General features: G+C 36.5%; 1 long non-coding RNA gene across 1 annotated transcript; it reads right to left on the bottom strand.

Annotated features, from left to right (window-relative positions):
- Window positions 1–2,182: 2,182 nt before the first annotated feature.
- On the bottom strand, window positions 2,183–21,430 carry LOC135227263 (uncharacterized). The gene is made up of 3 exons (XR_010317405.1): window positions 21,136–21,430; window positions 2,957–3,158; window positions 2,183–2,216 (listed from the first exon to the last, which is right to left on the bottom strand). It is a non-coding gene; the product is annotated as an uncharacterized LOC135227263 (long non-coding RNA).
- Between the last annotated feature and the right edge of the window lie 204 nt (window positions 21,431–21,634).

Genomic DNA, 21,634 nt, shown 5'->3' with positions numbered 1-21,634 from the left:
GTCGCCTCATAGGCATGCATAATAAGGAAGACTGAAGAAGAATTGATGTCTTTGAATTGTGGTGTTGGTGCAGAATATTGACTATATCACACACTGCCAAAAGAACGAACAGATCTGTCTTGGAAGAAGTACAACCAGAATGCTCCTTAGAAGCAAGGATGGCCATATTATGTCTCACATACTTTGGACATGTTATCAGTCCCTGGAGAAGGACATAATGCTTGGTAAAGTAGAGGGTCAGTGAAAAACAGGAAGACCCTCAATGAAATGGATTGGCACATTTGTGCAACAATGAGCTCAAGCATAACAAGAATTATGAGGATTTAGCAGGATCAGGCAGTGTGTCCTTCTGTTGTATATAAGGTTGCTATGAGTCAGAATTGACAGCACCTAAGAACACAACAAGGGACTTAGGGACAGAAGACACAGAGTCTTGAACCCTACATTCTCGGTGACATTCTAAGTGTCTAAACAGCCTCAAAAACACTGACTTTGCTAAATGTCGTAGAATTTTTGAAAGTACCTTAAGGTCCTTTAAAAACTCCTCAAATTAGAGTTGTGGTTAAGTGCTATGGCTGCTAACCAAAGGGTCGGCAGTTCAAATCCGCCAGGTGCTCCTTGGAAATTCTGTGGGGCAGTTCTACTCTGTTCTGTAGGGTCGCTATGAGCCGGAATCGATTCGACGGCACTGGGTTTTCACTGGGTTATGTAGGCACAAGTCTAATGCTTCAGCTTGGACAGGCTCAGGCCCATGAGAAAGGTGTTGGGTTGTGCCAGAGCATTAATTAGGTGAGGTTTCTCATGTTTCAAAAACCAAAACAGGATATTAAGAATTATTTATAAAATTAATAGGGAAAGATGAGATGACATTTTTATAGTAGAATTACAGCCAGGCTCATTTTTAGGAATATGAAAATGAACGGAATTCTACCCTGATGGTGCATTTCCCTTTGAATTGCATCCCAAGATTGCTGAGACAGAGTTTTAAGCCAAGAGAATGAAGGCAATGATTTCATCAAATGTGATACCAAAATGAATTATTCATGAAATAATACAAATTGACATTGAGTATATAATATATATTTTTTTATATATGATCTGCCAGGCACTTAGCATATATTGCTTCATTTACTCCTCCAAGAGAAACTTTTTTTATCATCCCATTTTATAGATGATACCATCATTCAGGGATGTGAAATAACAACCAAAGTTGCCAATTTAGTAAGTGGCAGAGCCGGGCTTCTATTCTAGAATGTGATTTTATGAAGGTCAAAATCACAAGGCAATGGGAAATCAAGGCAGTATAAACGAGGGAGTAGAGAATATATTCTAAATTATTTTTTCCTTCTAATTGAAAATAATCTACATTTGCAGCTGAATACTACATTGTTTTTTATGGTTCCAAGAGTAAAATAGCACATTGCATGCTAAAGGCATAAAAAACAAAATGGCATAGAGTTCAATGGATTTGACAGTGACTTTAATAATATAAAACCCAAGGGTATTAATAAAGTTTTTCCTCTAATATCACACAAAGATTTTTATCAAACAAATAAAAATTGCCTTTGCCGAATAGGATTGTCATTATGAGAGTAGGAGTTAATGTCACTACTGAGTGACATTTTCTGCATCTTGTACCACCTTGTATTTTTCCCGTGTTTTCATCACCTAATTCTGATCAACATCCTTTAACAGATGAGCTGCCTACTCAGAACAGGATTTCCTTGGGAAAACCTGTGAAGAGGTGATATTTGTGTATGAGGTCTTAAAATTCAAAGGACCCAAAGGTAAAGAAAAAATTCGACTTTTGACTAGAAAAACTTGCAGCAGGCTGGACAGGATATGTGAAAATCACAACCTCATGAACTTTGCATACTGCAAGAATAAAGACAAGATTAAAAAGCTTACCAGAAGATAATGATAAGGAAGAAATAGAGGCAGAGAAGGAGAAGGAGGAGAAACCCTGCTTCAATCAGTGAGAGGGTGGGGGTAGAAGATAGGGTAGGATGCTTCTAAAATTCTGAGGGGGGAGAATTTTTGAGTTTATGATTCTATACTCAAAATTGACATCTAAGTGTGAGTGAAATGTTTTCACTCATACAGGGATTGAGAAAGCTTACCTTCTGCACATTTTTTCTTGAGAAATTGTTTGAGATACTCTAATAAAATGTAGGAGAAAACCATGAAAGTGGAAGACCTCAGATCCATGTAAGAATCTAACTCGGGAACGAGAGAAGGAAAATGTTAGAACGTAAGCTATGCAGACAATCTAGAAAAGAGCAAGTTTGGGTTAGAGCTAAGGATTAGTGGGCTCATGGATAGTATGACTCCAGAAAAAAAAAGGAGAGATTTAGTGATCAAATACATCTTTTTTTTTTTTTTTTAATGCTCTCCAGGTAGTAAAAGCAAAATAGAATTTTAAGTTTTTAAAAATTATTTTTATAATTTAGTAAAATTTTGACAATTTTGCAAAAAGTAGCTTCTCAAGGATCAAGTTATTTTCCGTCTGGATATTATATACATGAAAACAACATTAAGTTTTTAGCTACTCTTTACCATATTTCCCACCTGTGCCTCTAGACGTCTAAACCCATAAACTCGTTGCCATCAAGTTGATTCTGACTCATAAGCCACCCTATAGGACAGAGTAGAACTGCCTCATAGGGTTTTTCAAGGAGCGGCTGGTGGATTCCAACTGCCAACCTTTTGGTTAGCAGCCAGCCTTAACTATCAACCATTGCACCACCAGGGCTCCCTAGATGTCTAAAGTGACTGTTTAATGTAACTAACCTCATAATAATTAGCTCTTTGTATTTTTTAGTATATTGTGAGTCTGTTGTGTTATGAGATCTAACAGTATATAAGATGCCTAACTATGGGCATAATTGAAGGTCATATATCATCATCAAATATTCCCTACAAAAACGCATGCATGCACACACATGCATATACGTACAAATTTACTTCTGTGGGTAAAGGAGTGCTGAGGAGTTAGTGGTTGGACGGGATCCCACATAAGATGTCTTCAGTCAATCCTGAGAAATTCACAACTTCAAGGATATGTAGATTGAAAATAACAATGTCAACCATGCCTCCTTCAGGAATTTTGAGATCAAAAAGATACTTTTTTTTCTGGGGAAAAATAATTTCAAAAAGATCTGCACAAATGTAAGGAGCTGTTTACTGCTGAAAAAAAACAGTCATTGAAAACCTTATGGAGCACAGTTCTACTTTGACAACATGGGGTTGTCAAGAGTTAGAATTGACTTGACAGCAACTGGTTACATTTCTATTTACATTTACATTTCTGTTTACAAACTATACATTTCTGCTGTAAAATTTGTTTAACAATTAACTTTCCTCTATAACGGTTAAGAGTTTAGTCAACCTCCCCTTTGTGGTATTTACAGTTGCATGTCATATTTTGATAAGGAAACTGGATAGATTCAGAAAAAGGGGCTGCTTAGCTTATAGAAGCAAAGACTAAGAGGAGACATAATAGCAAACTCAAATAATAGAAGATCCTCAAGGAGAAGAAGAGCTGCTCTTCTGCATACTAGTTGAGGCTACAAACTTAGTTGCATTTGGTGAATGTTAGAGGTAAAGGAAGATTTTGCCTCCATATAAGGAGGCATTACCAATTAATCAGAGTTGGGCAACAGTGGGATATAAGCTCCACTATGAAACTTGTTGAAGAAGAGGCTGACTAATAATTTCTCAATTTTCGAAGCGATTTTTTAATTGTAGCGATTTAGTTGGACCAAGTGACTGCTATAACCCTACTCTTGTCCCAGAAAGGGTCACAATAAAAGGACATGATACAAAGGAGACTTAAACAATCTGGGTGCACTGTTGTCTCCCATCCAAGGGGAGAGACCACATCTATTTTCCGCCAGGGAAATTCCTCCAGACAGGGAGTAAATTGGTGATCAGATTTATATAAACCTGTAGTTGATTCTGACTGATAGCCATCCTATAGGACAGAGTAAACTGCCCCACAGGATTCCCAAGGTTGTGATTTTAATGGAACAGACTGCCACATCTTTCTCCCAGGGAGTGGCTGGTGGATTCGAACCACCAACCTTTCAGTTAGCAGTAGGGTGCTTAACCACTGTGCCACCAGGGCTCCTTTCAGATTTATACAGAAAACAAGAAAAGTTGAAACCTGAAGTACTTCATTCATTTATTCATCCATTCACTGATTTATCAATGTAACAGTATTTTTTGAGTACCTGTTAATGTGAAACACTGTGATGCTGACAAGCTTTGGAGGATTCCAGTACTCACAGTATTTGGAAGGAGACCTTGAGTAGGGATAAGAGAATAGAAAGGAGAATTATATTGTATTGAATGTGTGTGTTGGGGAGGTTTTGATTTGGGAGGAAGTTCTTAAGAGAAACATCACAGAAAGAAGCCAATCTCTTTTATTTTTTTTTCCTTACTGGGATATGTCCCGTTGGGATAATAGTAGTTATCATCAGTCTTTTCTTATGTACCAGTTGGACTTTTCTACAGTCCACCACCCTGTCTGAGGGTAGTTTGGTAGCTCATCTGTAATAGCACCTTTTTCCACCTTATTGAAGACACTTATGTTATACATGCCCTCAAAATAAAATTTGTATGTAATTCATTGCTCTATTACTTACAAAACCCACCACAGTACTGGGTTTACACATAGTTGATACTCAATATTTGTTGAATATGTTAGCTAATGTATAAAGATAACAAACACTTATGATATATAATATGTATTATATAATCTTTTGTACTTTAATATAGTGTCTAATTGAATATCCTCAATAACCCATGAATTATGTTAATTTTTATATTACTTTTATAATTCAAAGATTGACATTATTTAGTATTTAATATTGAAAAAGACATAATTTATAATAGTAAAAAAAACTATATGTATACATATATTGTTGTTCTTGTGTGCTGTTGAGTGGATTCCTACACATAGCAACCATATAAGACAGAGTAGAACTGCCCCATAGGGTTTTCAAGGCTATAATCTTTACAGAAGCAGACTGCCACATCTTTCTCCCATGGAACAGTTGGTGGGTTCGAACTGCCTTTCAGTTAGCAGCTGAGTGCTTAACCACTGTGCCACCAGAGTTTCTTATACATATATGTACATATATATTATAAATTATATTTTTGGTCAATACATATACATATATATGATTTAATAATGTATACAATAAACCAAAACCCAGTGCCGTCGAGTCGATTCTGACTCATAGCGACCCTATAGGACAGAGTAGAACTGCCCCATAGAGTTTCCAAAGAGCACCTGGCGGATTTGAACTGCTGATCTCTTGGTTAGCAGCCGTAGCACTTAACCACCACACCACCAGGATTCATACAATAATGAATTGGGAATAATTCAAGACTTATATACAGTTTTGAAGGACTTTGTGAAGTAGATCAGGAACTATTAAGTACGTTTTACAGTTGAGGAAAGTGTGGCTTAGGCAGAATTGTACCCCATATCAAACAGATTGTAATGGTTTGGAATCCAGCTCTTCTAACCTCAAAATCAGTTATCTTTTCATAAAAAGCTGCCTTAATGTCTATCTTTTACTTGTGAACTGTGCTAACTGGTATATTTGAAGGAGGTGGGACATAAGGGGTAGGTGTCTATTTCCCTTTTTCCAAGAAATCACATAGAGGTGGAATTCTTCAGTTTACAGTCAACATGTGGTAGCTCAGACATTCTGTAATCATGACAGGAACAAAATAAAAATTCTTAAAAGAAAATTGAAGGTATATTGAGTTTTAAGAAAACGTTCTTTTTAAAATACGTATTTCTTAAATTTTCTGGACTCATTTGCCATATTTGTAAAAGAAGACAATTGGATTATGTAATCTCCAAGGTGCTGCCAAGAGCAGCTTTATTTTCAGTATTATGAAAAAAGTGCTTCTATTTTTTTCCAGCTATTAGTAGTTTGTTTTTTTCCTCTTTTTGTCTCTCTAATCCTAGACAATTTTCTAGCATGATACATTGATATATGATGAATGACAGAGATGGCTACCAAAATACTTACAAGGCTATACATCTTTCTGTCTAAAGATACTAATTTTGTTAAATATTGTTAGAAATTAAGGGGAGAGGTTATGAAACCAAATGTCATTGGCTATTTAGCAGTCTATAACGGTGTGTAATTTTTAGGTGTTCATGCTTATCTCTTTCTGAAGTGGGTAGAAATTAAATTCACTTATTTATATCTCCAGAACGTATCACCTCACAGCAAAGGACATGTCACTGATATCTTGCTGACAGGAAGAATGGTCTGTGTTAGCGATAACAACCAAGTTCCTGTTCACTGACCTTACCATTTATCTTCTGGGTACCACCTCTCATACCTTCTATAGGCTTGCTGGGCAAGTTTTAAAATGACCATTCTGTCAACCTTTTCATGTGGTGAGGACATCCAGACTGCCACACTTGCCAAATACAGAAAATGACACTTGCAATTACCCAAAAGTCACCTCTGTTCTGACTCAGCGGTGGCCAATGACACAGACTAAGACACGTGAGAAAACTGCTGCTTGTTCTGAGAAGATACATATTTTCTAAAGAAAGAAAACTATTTTGGAACTTCTAGATGTGACAACCTTCCTTGTTCACACTCAGTAAACACATTAGTTGGATTCTTTTGATTTTCAATTAGCAATGCTTTTGCTAGGAAGACTGGCAATGATGCTGTTTTTAGCACTGAAAAATCCTGTGGGAGAAATGAGGAATTTAGCACATTGTAGGTGTTATGATTCCTACGTGTCTGACAATATACCTGAACCATTATGATTAATTGACCTTTCAATCAGTAAGACTGTCTATTTGGTTGTTAGGCTTTAAGGGGAGATTTTTTGGGAAAGTGGTAAAATAATAAAGGTTAAAATGAGTCAAGTCACATCGCACATTATTGAGCAGTTGGACTTAGCAGCTCATCAGGCAAATGAGGCTAAGTTCAGGAGTCTTCAGACATCATGAGCTGGATGCCATCTTATAAGATCTTATAAGATGTGACTCTGACTCTCAGGCACAGTCTATGCTTCTAGCCCTGATTTGCCCTCTCACCAAGGGGTAGTGTTTGTTGCTGACACAATGGAGGCCAGGAAAGAGCTCATGAATAATAGTGAAACCCATCATAATACTGAAAATAAAACCGAGAAATGGACTGAATATAGATTTGTTGCATCCCTTTTATATCAAGTTGAGCCTCACGAAATTGCCATTTTCATAGGTCAAAAAGGTAAAATAACAATTTCATATGGTTCAAAGTTACATTTTTCTCCAACCATGATATAGGAAGGAGGATTTAAGAAATCTTTTGGGTCAGCTAGCATAATTCATTTTCATGAAATACAACTTCCTCAAGCTAAAAGGTCAGAGTGATGATATTTTAGATAGGGAGCAATCTAAAATAAAAATGTGATAGAAACAAAAAATATAATAAATAAACTATTTCTCATTTAAGCCTAGTAAGCTATATGGACAATATCATGTGGTTATCACTAGCTCCTGTAGGCAGGATGCAAGGGTTCAAATTACAACTCTGACACATATTACCTTCACCTTGAACAGGTTACTTACTCCACCTGCGACTTGTTTTTCTCACCTTTAAAAAGGTAAATGATAATAGTATTCACTTTGTAAGGTTGTTGTGAGGAACAAATGAGTTAATCCACATAAAATGTTTAGGCAGTTCTCAATACATCTTAGCTATTATAAAGATTGTTAGTTATGGTTACCAATCACCAAATAAACCCATGGAAGAAAACTAGGTGTGCAGTTCCCTGTCTTTTAATTTATTTTAAATCTAGAGCAAATGATCTTAGTGTTCAATACTATATTTAAAGGTGTCTGTGTTATGCAAAGTTCATGCACCTGTTGGGTGATAGCATTGTTAAAGACGGCTGAAGCATTTCACATGGCGAGCTTTAGAAGAAGAGCCAAGAACTCTATTAAGCTATAAAAATAGATCATCAGCATGCATAGAATTCATCTTGTTCTGGTGTATGGGTCAAGGGTGTAATGACACCCACAGTAAGCCTTTTAGAGGATAAGATTGGATGAGAACAACATTATTGACTTTGTTGGCCATGTTGTTCTATCTCCTATCAAGTCTTTGGGTTTGAAGTTTTGTCAAACTAATTCCTGTCACCAGGAGAGATGTGCCAGCTCCCTCTTGTACTCCCCATTGAGGGGACAGGGGATGTGTGAGGCACGAGAAATATATAACAATCAAAGTTTTGTTCAAAAATGGTGAGAGATATGTTCTCAACATCCACTAAGTGATGAAATACCTGAGATAGCATTATTTATGGTCAGATGACAGCTGAGAATACAAGCAAGAAGAGTCCAAAAGCCAGACAGAATTTTTAGGGCAGTGGACCACTACCAGTCCTTTCCTCTGATGAAACTGTGGAGGTCAAGGACAAATAGTGACAGCCTCTAGAAAAATGAGCCCGTTTAATGCTGTGTTTATTAGTCAATCTGAAATAAAGCATCCTTGGTAAGTGATTTTCTCCAATTATGTTGAGGGGGACAAATGGTATTAGGAAACATAGTGGCTGAGATAAAGCAAATATATACCTTTTCCTTTATTCCATTACCATTTTCAAGTACTCATGCAAACACTCTTAACCTTCCTCTCTCCCACTCTGTGAAATTTGATTTGACAATCCCACAACTTTGGTTAACCCTCCAGTTGCTCCTAGTTAAATCCAAGAAAATAAACATTGCTGGAAAATATACAACTCAGCTAACTGGTTTCACTTTAAATTCACAATATTTTTCAAATGGATACTCAATTCTGCCCTACAATCCTGTGGCATTTCCCTAGAGTGCTCACTTTCCCCCTCTCCAACATAAAAGTTCATAACTTTGTTTCTTCCTCTTTCTCTCTCTTATTCCTCTGATGACTTTTTTCCATTCTTTACAAGGAAAATTGAAGCATTCTGATGGGAATGCCCTCTTCTCCCCATTAGAAAATTAGGAACCTGCATCTGTGCCTATACTCAGCTCTCCATCGGAACCTGTCTGCCCAGTTCGCTTGCCTTCTCAAGGCTTCAACTCATACGTTTAGGTTCTGTTTCTCCTGCATCACTAATTTATTCCTTTGTATTGGATTTTTTTTTTTTGCACTGAAATTACAATCTTTAAAAAACTCTATTGATCTGCATATCTACTACCTACTAATAAACTTCTCCTGTCTCATACACAGCAAAACCTATCCTGTATGTTTTCTATATCTGTTTCTTTTCCTCAATCCACTGCAGTCAGACTCCCCTCTCTAGCCCTCCTCTAAAACTGCTCTTGTCAATGTCAACAATGATTTTCATGTAGTCAGATCCAGTGGTGCTTGCCCTTTCAGTTGTATTTGACACAAAAATCAAACAAAAAAAGCACTCCTTTTCATCTTGATATCATCTCCTTGTTTTCCTACTGCCTCAATGCCCATACCATCTTGGCATCCTTTACTGGCTAAACTTCTCTGTTTACCTTTCAATACTGGTATAGTCTAGTTTTCAGTCCTGTGACACCTTCTTCATCTATACTCTCTTCCAGGTAATCTCAGCCATGGCTTTATATGATGATAAATTCCACATTTATAACCACGGACTGCTCCACAGATCTCTGGACTCATATGTCCAATTGTAGTCTTGGCATATATACTTGCAAATCTAATATGCATATCAAACTTTCGATGTTCTGAACGATGCTATTAATGTATCATTTCTCCCTCTCCACACATCTGCTCCTTCTTTATCCTACTAAATGCTATAATTCACTGAGTTTGCAAAAGCCAAAACTATACGTCATGCTTGATTCCTTACTTTTTCTCACTTCTCACATCCAGTCTACCAGCAAATACTGTCAAGTGTTCTTTCGTACTCTGTTTTTTGAAGGAATCTGTAGATTAGTTGTATTTCTTCCTTAAATGTTTGATAGATTTTACCAATGAAACCATCTGAATCTGGGATTTTCTTTGCAGAAGGTGTTTGATAAATTCAATTTATTTAAAAAAGGACTGTTCAGATTTTCCATCTCTTAACAATTTTGGCAAGGTGTTTTTTTCAAAGGAATTTGTTCATTTCATCTGAATTGTCAAGTTTGTCAGCATAAAGTTGTCCATAATATTTATTTATTATCCTTTTAGGGTTGGTAGGATCTGTAATGGTAAATGCTCTTTCATTACTGATTTCAGTAATTTATTCTCCCTCTTTCTCTCTCTGCTGACCAATCTAGCTAGGGGTTAGTCAATTCTGTTGAACTTCTCAAAGGACAATCTCCTGGATTTATTAAATTTCTCATTGTTTTTCTATTATCTATTTTATATTCTTCTGCCAGCTTATTTTGGATTTACCTTACTCTTTTTTTTTCCTGAGTTCTTAAAATGGAATCTCAGTTCCTTGATTTTAAAGGTTCTCCAATCTTTTGGTCTCAAAACCCATTTGCACTCTTAAAAATTACAGAAGACCCCAAAGAGTTTATGTTTTGTGCCTTATACCTATGATTATCTATGAATATTTAACATATTAAAATTATAATGGAAATTTTATGAATACTTCATTAAAAGTAACAATAATAAGCCCATTATACGTTAACATAAATGACATTTTATGAAAAATAACTTTTTTTGAAAACAAAAAAATTAGTGAGAAGAGTGACATTGCTTTACATTTCAGCATATCTGTTGTCTTGCCTAACAGAAAACAGCTAGATTCTCATTTCTGCTTCTGTATTTAGTCTGTTGCCATATGTTATTTTGGCTGGACTCTATGAAGAAAACCCAACCTCACAGAAATAAAACCAAAACCAAACCCATTGCCTTTGAGGCAATTCCAACTCATACAGACCCCATAGGACAGAGTAGAACTGCCCTATAGGCTTTCTAAGGAGCAGCTGGTGGATTTGAACTGCCGACATTTTGGTCAGCAGCTAAATGCTTAACCACTGCGCCACCAGGGCTCCCTCACACAAATAAGTAAGTCAAAAAGGAAAGATTTATTTTAACAGCTTCTTAAAAATTGCGGATATTCTTCTTTGATACTGCATCAAGACTCAACAAGTGGTAGTTTTTTTTAAAGGTTAGTGGCAATGTGAAATCTGAAACCATATCTATGAACTTTTCATACTCTTAAACATTAAAATCCACTTATCTATCTTGAATTTTACATGGATCTTTTAACCATGCTTTTTTTCTCTTTTCTTTCTTTTTTTTTGGTAACATCGTGCATTAGTCATCTAGAGACTATCAGTTCACTGAGTTAACGCAGATCTTCCAAAGGTCAACACATTTCATTATACAATATATATTAAAAAAAATCTCATTTGTGAATATAATCACTGATCTCATAAGAAAAATCTTTCAATATTCAGAATTTGAAATTTGTCAAGTTCATAGTGGCAGATTTAGGTTTTCCAAAATTCTAAATTTCATATAAAAACTCAAATTTTTTATTACCAGTGACAAATATGGTTCATTATTTTCTTTGAAGGGACAGGCTCACTTCATTCATTTTCAATAAAATGTCTGCAAATTACCCAAGTCTGAGTAGCCATTCTTTGTCAGTGATAAATGATGTCATGAAAAATGTGGCTAGTTCATCTCATAACTCAATCACACAAGTGCTTTTCCTGGAAACTTCCACTATGCATCAGAAGTGCCTTATGTATATTTTCATTTTATCACACAGAATATAAAAAGATGTGTACACAATGGCTTAGATTTAACAAAATAATATTTCTACTGCTTTATGAATAGTATTATTAAGTAAAACTGGCATTTTTTTCCCTTACTGCAAGTGCATAAAAAAAAAAAAAATACTCACTGCCATCAAGTTGATTCCAACTCATAGTGACCTGATAGGACAGAGTAGAACTGCTCCATAGGGTTTCCAAGGAGCACCTGGTGGATTCGAACTGCTGACCTTTTGGTTAGCAGTCGAACTCTTACCCACTGCACCACCAGGGTTTCCGCAAGTGCATTATAGGGCAGAATACAATGGTCACTACTAATGACCCATACCATAGCTCAGTGCCACTGAATTGCTTTGTGCTAAGGTAAGGCATCAGTGGTATGACCCGCTATTGCTGTTGCACCATCAGTGAAAATGTCAACACAGTGGGAAAAAAAGGGCAAATAATAGCTTGGTACTATTACGGAAATAGTTTTCCCAAAGTGTTGTGGATGATCTCCAGGTTTCGACAGATTACACTTTGAGAATCTTTGGCCTAGATCAATAAGAACAGCTACATATCTATAGTCAATAATGCTTTTTTTACTAAAAATAATTAGGTAATAAATAGTAAATTATTTTATTTATTGAGATGTAATGGTGAGCAAGATACAAGGCAATACAGATATCTAAGGAGAATTTAAGAATATTTTCTTATGAGTATCTTAACAGTTTAATCACTTGGTAACCTAACTGCTTACCTATGATCATTTTGCACATGTGTTTTTGTGCAGTAGAGCCCTGGAGATGAGCTTTTGGTAGAACATGATACAGACCTGGCTATCTACACAGCCTAGTCTTACTACTGAATGCTGTTAGGTATCACCATTAAATTTGGCTCCTTATCTCAGCTAATTAGTTTTGGAGGTTAATTGTCTGGCTCTTTTGAGGCAGAGAAGGTTAATTGAGTGGTTGCCATCTAAAAAACTCCTCCCTCTCCAATGGCCCAAGGCCAGTGTAGCATATTACTGTGTGAGTCCCCGTTGATGGCATCATAACCCCAGGTAGACACCAGCTCACCTTCCAGCTTACTTCTTTAGGTTAATCATCCCAACTTATTTTGTAGAATAGTAAGCATGTTTAATAAAATGATTAAGGATTTTAAGAAATGTATTTTAGCAGCTAGAAGTTTGTTCCAAATCCGTTTTATTAATTTTTATTATTTTTTTTGTTCTATTAGGTTATCCATACTCTGCATTGAACATTTTGAAATGTAAAGTGAATAGTACTAAAGGATTTTGAACATAAATTTAAAAACATTTCCTCAGTGGTTTAAACCAGAGATTCAGATGGTTCATAATGGTTACAGCTCCTGCTGAGAATTTGCATTTCCATTCCAGATATACTGGATCAGAATCTACATTTTAACATGATCCCCAGGTCATTCTTTTTTTTTTTTTTAAGACCCCTAGATACTACTCGCCATAGTAGGATGTATTGTTATTGTTTTTAGGTGCCACCGAGTTGGTTCTAACTCCTCATGACCCTATGTACAATAGAACGAAATACTACCCAGTCCTGCGCTATCCTCCCAATTGTTGTTATGCTTAAGCCCATTGTTGCAGCCACAATCTATCTCATTGAGGGTCTTCCTCTTTTTCGCTGACTCTCTACCAAACGTGATGTTCTTTTTCAGGGACTGATCCATCCTGACAACATGTCCAAAGTATGTGAAACACAGTCTCACCATGCTTGCTTCTACGGAGCATTCTGGTTTACTTCTTCCAAGGCTGATTTTTCATTCTTTTGGTAGTCCATGGTATATTCAATATTCTTCTCAAACATCATAATTCAAAGGCATCAATTCTTTGGTCTTCCTTATTCATCATCCAGCTTTCACATGCATAGGAGGCAATTGAAAACACCATGACTTGGGTCAGGCACAGCTTGGTCTTCAAAGTGAGGTCTTTGCTTTTCAACACTTTAAAGAGTATTTTGCAGCATATTTGCTCAATGCAGTGAGTCTTTTGATTTCTTGACTGCTGCTTCCATGGCTGTTGATTGTGGATCCAATTAAAATGAAATCGTTGACAACTTCAATCTTTTCTCCATTTATCACGATGTTGCTTATTGGTTCAGTTGTGAAGATTTTTGTTTTCCTTATGTTGAGGTGTAATCCATACTGAAGGCTGTGGTCTTTGATCTTCATTAGTAACTGCTTCAAGTCCTCTTCACTTTCAGTAAGCAAGGTTGTGTCATCTGCATAACACAGGTTGTTAATGAGTCTTCCTCCAATCGTGACGCCACGTTCTTCTTCATGTAGTTCAGCTTCTTGGATTATTTGCTCAGTATACAGATTGAATAAGTATGGTGAAAGGATACAACCCTGATGCATACCCTTCCTGACTTTAAACCATGAAGTATCCCATTGTTCTGTTCCAATGATGTAGAACAGGTCATTCTTATAGATAATACATTTTGAGAACCCCTGCTCTACTAGAGGTTCTCAGAATTGGTCCTTAACCAGCAGCATTAGCATCTCCTGGGAATTTGTTAGAAATGCAAATTCTCAGCAGGAATTCAAACCAGAACGAACTGGTTTTAACCTCTGGTCTAAACACACTTGCTGGTGGTGGCTGTGGTGGTGGTGGTGGTGGTAGATTATCCTTAAAATTGCTTTGACCTTTAAAGTGCTGAAAGATTTGTAGGGGGAGTTAACCAGAGAATGCAAGTAAGAATTAGATTTTATCCTAAAATACCTGAAAACACTTTAGTAGCATATTACATTTATTTTCTCTTCTACATTTCCATATGGCAAAAAAAAAAACACTGTAATAAAAAGCACTTTATCTTTTCTTCTTTCCTCTGATCAAAGTCCAAGATAGTTATGAAGAGATACTCCTCTCCTGCTAAAGGAGGAGAGAAATTTTCAAGAAGTTGTAAAATTTGATATCCTTTTATCTCCCAATGGACCAAAATTTATGTGAAACCTAATATGATAATGTGGCTGTAAACTCAACCTACTAAAACTAGTGACACTGTTATATTCCAGGATGTCTAACTAGCATTTGCCTGGCACCTCTGAATTCACCGTTTCAATAAAAACAAACTAGCTCAGTTTCCTTGTCTTACCCAAAAACCAAACCAAACCCACTGCTGTCAAGTCAGTTCTGACTCATGGTGACCTTATAGGATAGAGTAGAACTGCACCATAGGGTTCCTAGGCTGTAAATCTTTATGGAGGCAGACTGCCACATCTTTCTACGTGGAGCAGCTGGTGGGTTCAAACCACCAACCTTTCGGTTAGCAGCCCAGCACTTAACCACTGTGCCACCAGGGTTCTCCTTCCTGTGATAGGCTTCATGAAAACTTTAGGTTTAAGTGTGTTACCTACATATCTTTAATATGATATTTAACAAGCTAAAGGTATAGTTCATTGTTGGGAAACAAACTAAGGATAAAAGTCACATAAAAACTGTTTGAAGTCTGAAAAACGAGGTGCTTTTGAGCCCATGAGAACAAAAGTGACTTTTTTTTTTTTTTTTATTGTCCGTTGAAGACTTCTAGTAGCTTAAGTCTGTTTCTTGTTACTTTTTTCCCCGTTATTTTTTTAGGGCATTTTCCCTTACTCCTCTTTTCTCTTCTGAAAGGATTACTACAGACCTTATCTGTCTTAGAAACAAAGAGTGTATTCCTCATTGAGGAGGCATTTAATCTTTAGCACTTCGAATATAATTCAAAGTGATGTGATTGAGCACTATTTGTTATTGAAAAAGTATATTGTTTTCACTTGTCTGTGGGAAAAAAAATCCCAGGAATATATGAGATTTTTGCTATAGTTGTCATCCTGTTGGAAAGCTTAGAGCCTATAAGTAAAATTAATGTGAACATAAATTAAAACCAAGCATTTTAACTGGATTTTTTTCCCAGAGTATTAGTTTTTCAAGTGACATTGGTTTAACGATGAATTAAAATAACTGTAATTAAAACAACTCTTACAGATTTTGAATCTATTTGTCAAAATCACTCCATCACCCTAATCCTGCCCTCTCTGCAGGTCACTATTTAATCTCTCCCAAGGTTGTCAGGTGACCCTTTGTTGGCATTTTCTTTGATAAAAAATAATCCATTATACTTGCTGTTTATATTTCTACAGGGCCTATTTTCACAAAATATTTATAATATTTGATCGGTGTACTTTCTGGAATTTTATAATTGTGGATTTATTTTTCCTACATATATATTTCTTTTTATTTGTTTGTTTTGTATCAGAAGGCTAAATTCCCTGGCCAAAATTAAGAGGGCTTATAACCATTTAATTGGCTCTCCCGTACTGGACTTTTTCCTACTGTGTAATGTGTAACTAATGCACAAACTCTTATTGTAGCTTTTACTTTGATAATTAGGCATAGGGGTCAGTGTTGGCTCATCTATGACAGCAGATAAATTTAAAATAAATGAAAAAAAATTTAGTCAGCCTGCAGAATATATGGCTATCAGTATTCACAGAGACAGTAATCTGGCTAAATTTAAATGTAACCAGAGTTGTGTGTGTGTGAAGATAAACAACGTTTAAGGCACCGATTACCCTCTGATCTCTCTAAGAAATTTTAATCATCCATATCTTTTAGCTAGTGAGCCAAAATTGTCAAGGTACAGAGTTTTTACTTGCCTCATAAAACCTAAAACCAAACCCGTTGCCATCAAGTCAATTCCAACTCATAATGACCCTATAGGGTAGAGTAGTAGTGTTTCCAAAGAGAAGCTGCTGGATTCAAACTGCCTACTTTTGTGATGTTTAAGGTTGTGTATCAACTTGGCTGGGCCATGATTCTCAGTGGTTTGGCAGCTGTATGATATTGTGACCACTTCCATGATGACAATTGATATAATGTGATCACCTCCATGATGGAATCTGCTATGAGTAGCCAATCAGTTGAAAGGGAGTTTTTTTGGGTGTGTACCCTGTATTGAAGATAAGTGGACATTCAGGCAGGGCTCGTGGGCTTTTGCTCACTCTGGATCCTGCAGCTGGCTTCTGCTCATCTGACCTCTAGTTCTCAGGATTTGAGCTAGCAGCTTACCTGCAATCTTGCCTGCTGATCGTAGGATTCGCCAATCTTTGCAGCCTGTGAGCCAAGAGCCCTGCTCTCTGACCTGGCGATTTTGGGTTCATCAGCCCCTGGTGCTACATGAATCAGGAGATGCCTCTATCCTGACCAATGGGCTTGGAACATTCCAGCCTCTACAACTGCATGAGCCATTTCCTTGATCTAAATCTCTCCCTGTATATACTTATACACTTTGCTGGTTTTGTTTCTCTAGAGAACCCTGCCTAAGACAGCAGCCATTGCTCTTAACCACTGTGCCACCAGGGCTCCACTTGCCTCATAGAATGCATCAAAAATCTGTTCACAAGACAGGAAGAACTTTGGATTTTCACCAAAAACGTAATATGTATTTATATTCCAAAAAGAAATTGAATTAACACAAAAATGGAAGAAACAATAATTTTACTTCTTTTGGTTACATGGGGACTAAAAAGATAAATAGGAAAAAGAGGGAAAAAAGCAAAAACAAAACAATTAGTTTACCCAGAGCTTTGTGCTTAACTTATTGTTGCCAGTAAAACTACTTTTTAAAAAACAAGATTAATGAGAATGTTATATAAATGAAATTGCATTAGGGTACAGGCTAATCTAATGTAACAACTACACCTAAAATATGTGGCTCGAAGAAGAGGGAAGTTTATTTCTTCCCCACATAGTACTTCAGAGTTAAACGATGAGTAATCCAAAGTAGATACGGTAGCTCAGTCCCAGTAGATCAACCAGGAACCCAGATTTCCTTTATGTTGTCCTTCTACCATTCTATAGGCACCCTGGTGGCTTTGTGGTTAAGAGCTCGGCTGCTAACCAAAATGTCGGCAGTTTGAATCCACCAGCTGTTCCTTGGAAACCCTATGGGGCAGTTCTACTCTGTTCTATAGGGTCGCTATGAATCAGAATTGACAGTAATTTTTTTTTCTTAACCATTCTGTAGGATGTTGGCTTTCTCCAAATGGTAAAACCGCTTACGGCCAAGCACATTCTAGACAGAGTGTGTGGCCTAAGAGAATACTTGGAGGTGAGAATGGAGTAATGGAAGTCTGGGCCATTCAAGATGATATAGGAGTATATAGGAAGAAAGAGAAAGGGAACTGAGATATTCTGGGCCATTTTAGCAAAAGTTTTAAAGCAGAACTCTTAAAAAGAATGTGCTATTATTAAATAATGGACAGGGAAGACACTTTGGGCATTTATCTTGAGGACTTGGTGGGGTAGTGTGGATATTGAGAAGTCTAGAGAGGAAAATAGTGCTGTTCATATGGTAGTTTTGTGCACCATCATTTGGTAACTCAGAATTAAAAATGTGCAGTGGAGTTGGGATGAGTAGCCACTCTCTAACCACCAGCATACTATATAGAATCCCACTTATGTCTCTTCTTCTTGAATTTCTGAGAAGGGTGTTAGTTCCCGGGTTTGTGCAATCAGAGAGCACTGGAGAAGGAAGTATTTAGGCCCCCATTATTAGTAAGACTGAGTTGACAATGATTCTCCAAAGCAGGTGTCACCAAACTTTTTCTGCAAAGGGCCGGATAGTGAATATTTTAAAATTTGCACATGCCATCAGAAAAGACTAATCATTAGAAAACTGTATCATATTTGGTAGAGAGGACCAATGAAAAAGAAGGAAACCCTCAATGACATGGATTGATACAATAGCTGAAACAATGGACTCAAAAATACCAATGGTTATGCAAATAATGCAGGACCAGGCAAAATTTTGTTCTGTTATACGTAAAGTTGCTGTAAGTCAGAGTTGACTCCATGGTGACTAGCAACAACAACACAGTCTCTGTTATAGCTACTCAATTCTGTGCAAAAGTAGCCATAGGCAATATACAAATAAATGAGTGTAGCTGTGTTCCAATGAAAGTTTATTTACAAATAAAAGGTGGATGACTGGATTTGGCCTGTAGGCTATACTTTATTGACCTCAGGTCTAAAACAATGAAATGGGAGGAATTAGGTAAATAAGGCAAGTTTCTTTGGAACTGTAATTTTATAAAGTTTACAGATAAGTTGCACTTTACTGGATTTAAAATATTTAGAAAGATGAAGCGGAATGATAGGAACAAAATAAACAGTATATTTTAGTGGGTAATAAAACAGATGTTGAGACATCAGAGGGTGCAGATTCTTTGGGATAGAAGATGATAAATGTTATCTTCATGATATAAATAATATTCCTCCCTAAGTACTTGGATTAAGAAACAATACTGATAAGACCAACATGAATTGTATATAGAAAACTTCAAAACATTAAAAGTATATTTAAAATAATTCAAAAGAAACCTGAACAAACTGATAATTACTGACTTTTTCATTCTAGCCATTTCTCTCTCTCACTTGTTAAAATTTAGTCAGTTCTTTCAAAAAGAACTCATCTGGTATAGATAACATGATTCTAAATTTCATTCCAGATTTTCAAAAAAGTTTCATAATAGAAAGTTATATCAAAGAGATATGAAATTACAGGTAGAATAATAATTCCATTATTATTCCCCTCCAAAGAGTTTTAAACAATAAATATTTTTATCCTTTATGCAGTAGTATATAGCTTGTAAAATACATGAAACAAGTATTTTAAAAATATTACATTAGAAAAACATTTCCTATTTAACAATGCTCGTGAACCAAGCAATATTTTTTTTATAGGATGTACCACCATGTATTTTTTTCTCGGAGGAAAAAAAATCATAAATAATTGCCTTAACTACTTTGTAAAGTGACAGATAAGTAATAACAGTGATTTTCTCAACACCTCACTCTAGGCTGAAAGGGTAAAAATGTTTTCTGTTGGTAAAAAGGCCTGCCTACCTCAAAGCCTTGTTTGTGAGTTAGCCATTTCAGTAGTGGGCCAGAGAGCACTTTGGATCAAATTTGACCTGTCCAACCAACTGCTTCATGTTAAACATCTGTCTGTACTAGTGATATTATTACCAGTTAATAACACAATTTGGAGATCTTCAATAAGTTGAGTAGTGCTCTGATAATGATGGCCTGCGCTTGAAGTGCCTTACAGTTTATAAAATGTTTCATCTGTGTTATTTAATTTGAGGCTTCTGACCACCCCTTGAAGTACTCTAGGAAAAGGATGTGGTTCTCATTTTCTAAAGAAAAAAATTAACTCCAGAGGTAAAGCAAACTGCAGTCCAAAGTTATTAAGAGTTGGAACAAAGACAAGATCCCAGGTTTTCTGAGACTGCCTATCTAGTCCACATCTCTGTCTCACAACCAGCCCTTTTTTCCACCTCAGCATCTCCAGAGCCCATGTTCTCTTTCCACTTTCTGGTGAGAACTTTGAGATAAACGCTAGTAGTTACCAGAGAAAGATTATCACGACAATAACTAAACATATCGAAAAGCAAAACAGCGACTCTGCAAAAATTCCCAATCCTGAATATGAGCCTAGAAACTGGAATTTTTGGCCCTCTTATTCTACATATTTACTGTGTGTCCTTTGACAAATTAGACAAACTCTCTGGAACTCAGCTTCCTTATCTATAAAATAAAAGGATTGTATAGATGTCCTATAAGATCCCTCCTACACATAAAACTCTAAAATACCAGTAAAGGAATCCACATCCTAAAATAAGAAAATCTTGCTGTGTTGCTCCCTCTTAGGATCGCTGGAATGAGCCACAGGCTGCAATATTACAGCTGCCAATTCTGTAACAATTTGGACAGAGTAGCACTAACTTAACTCCACTTGTGGGAATACGGTTGGCGGCAATACTCCATCTCAGCTTGCTCTGTTTGCATTTTCGAAACCACTAGGGGAAGGTGGGCTGAAATTGGTTTTGGAAAAATACAGAAACTCTATCTATCAAACTTGACAAGAAAGATAACTGTGCCGTATTAATGACTTTTGATCATATTAGTAATTTCCTATTGCATTGTTTTGGGATTCAGTTATTCAGCTGACACAAAATGAAAACAATAAGGTTACAATTTAATCTATCAGGACCTCTGACATGGGGCACAGGTGCATGCTGTTTGAGCATATCTAACTAAAAAAAAAACAGTTTAAATTTACATAATTGATAAATTGCAGTCTTGATTAGACTGACATCAATAGGAGTGCCTGACTAATCCGCATTTTCTGAATCTCTCATGGGAGCCATCTTGTTCCTCTTACCTTCGTTCATCGCTGGGCCCTGACCCTAGCTTGAAGGATTTCCAAAGATAAAATGGTCAGAGTCTCATGATCAACAAAATCAACTCCATGTTTCCTATTTCCTCTCTGTCCTCTCTTCTCTTATTTCTGATCTTTAAAAGACAGTTATAAAGAAGAATATATACTCTCAACAGTACCCAGCACTGCTGACCACACACATACCTTTAGATCCAGCAGACAGACCTGTGGTCAGTGCCTTTTTGCCATTCCTTACTAAGGCAAGGTCATCCAGTTCAGCTCGGAGACTAGGTACTGCTCTGCTACTTCTCTAATTCCAGAAACTAGCCTGCCATCCAAACACGTAATTGAAGAGGGCAGCAGTATGTGTTTCAGGATGATGATGCAATATTTCAGGGAAGAGTCTGTTGGTAAAATCAGTAGCACACCCACCTAGCCACTACCATCTTTGGCTGACTAGAGGCTATTTTTCATACTCTGAACATTTAAAGTCAAGTCTATTAATTGTTTCTGTAAATATAATTTGAGCCCAAGATTCACCCGTATCAAAATTAATCTAATGAATGCAATGCTGTGTAGAATGCCAGCAGACTCATGTTGTCAGGCTTCATGGTGTGAAGAACTTGCTAATGACCTTTATAGAGTTATTAAATCTCTTTCCTTTAGCATTCTGGAATGTAATCTGTAAAATATATGCCTCCTT

This window comes from Loxodonta africana, chromosome 1, assembly GCF_030014295.1.
Source record: "Loxodonta africana isolate mLoxAfr1 chromosome 1, mLoxAfr1.hap2, whole genome shotgun sequence".
Lineage (NCBI taxonomy): Eukaryota > Metazoa > Chordata > Mammalia > Proboscidea > Elephantidae > Loxodonta > Loxodonta africana.
Note: the sequence above shows the minus strand (reverse complement) of the source record. Positions and strands in the feature narration are given on the sequence as shown.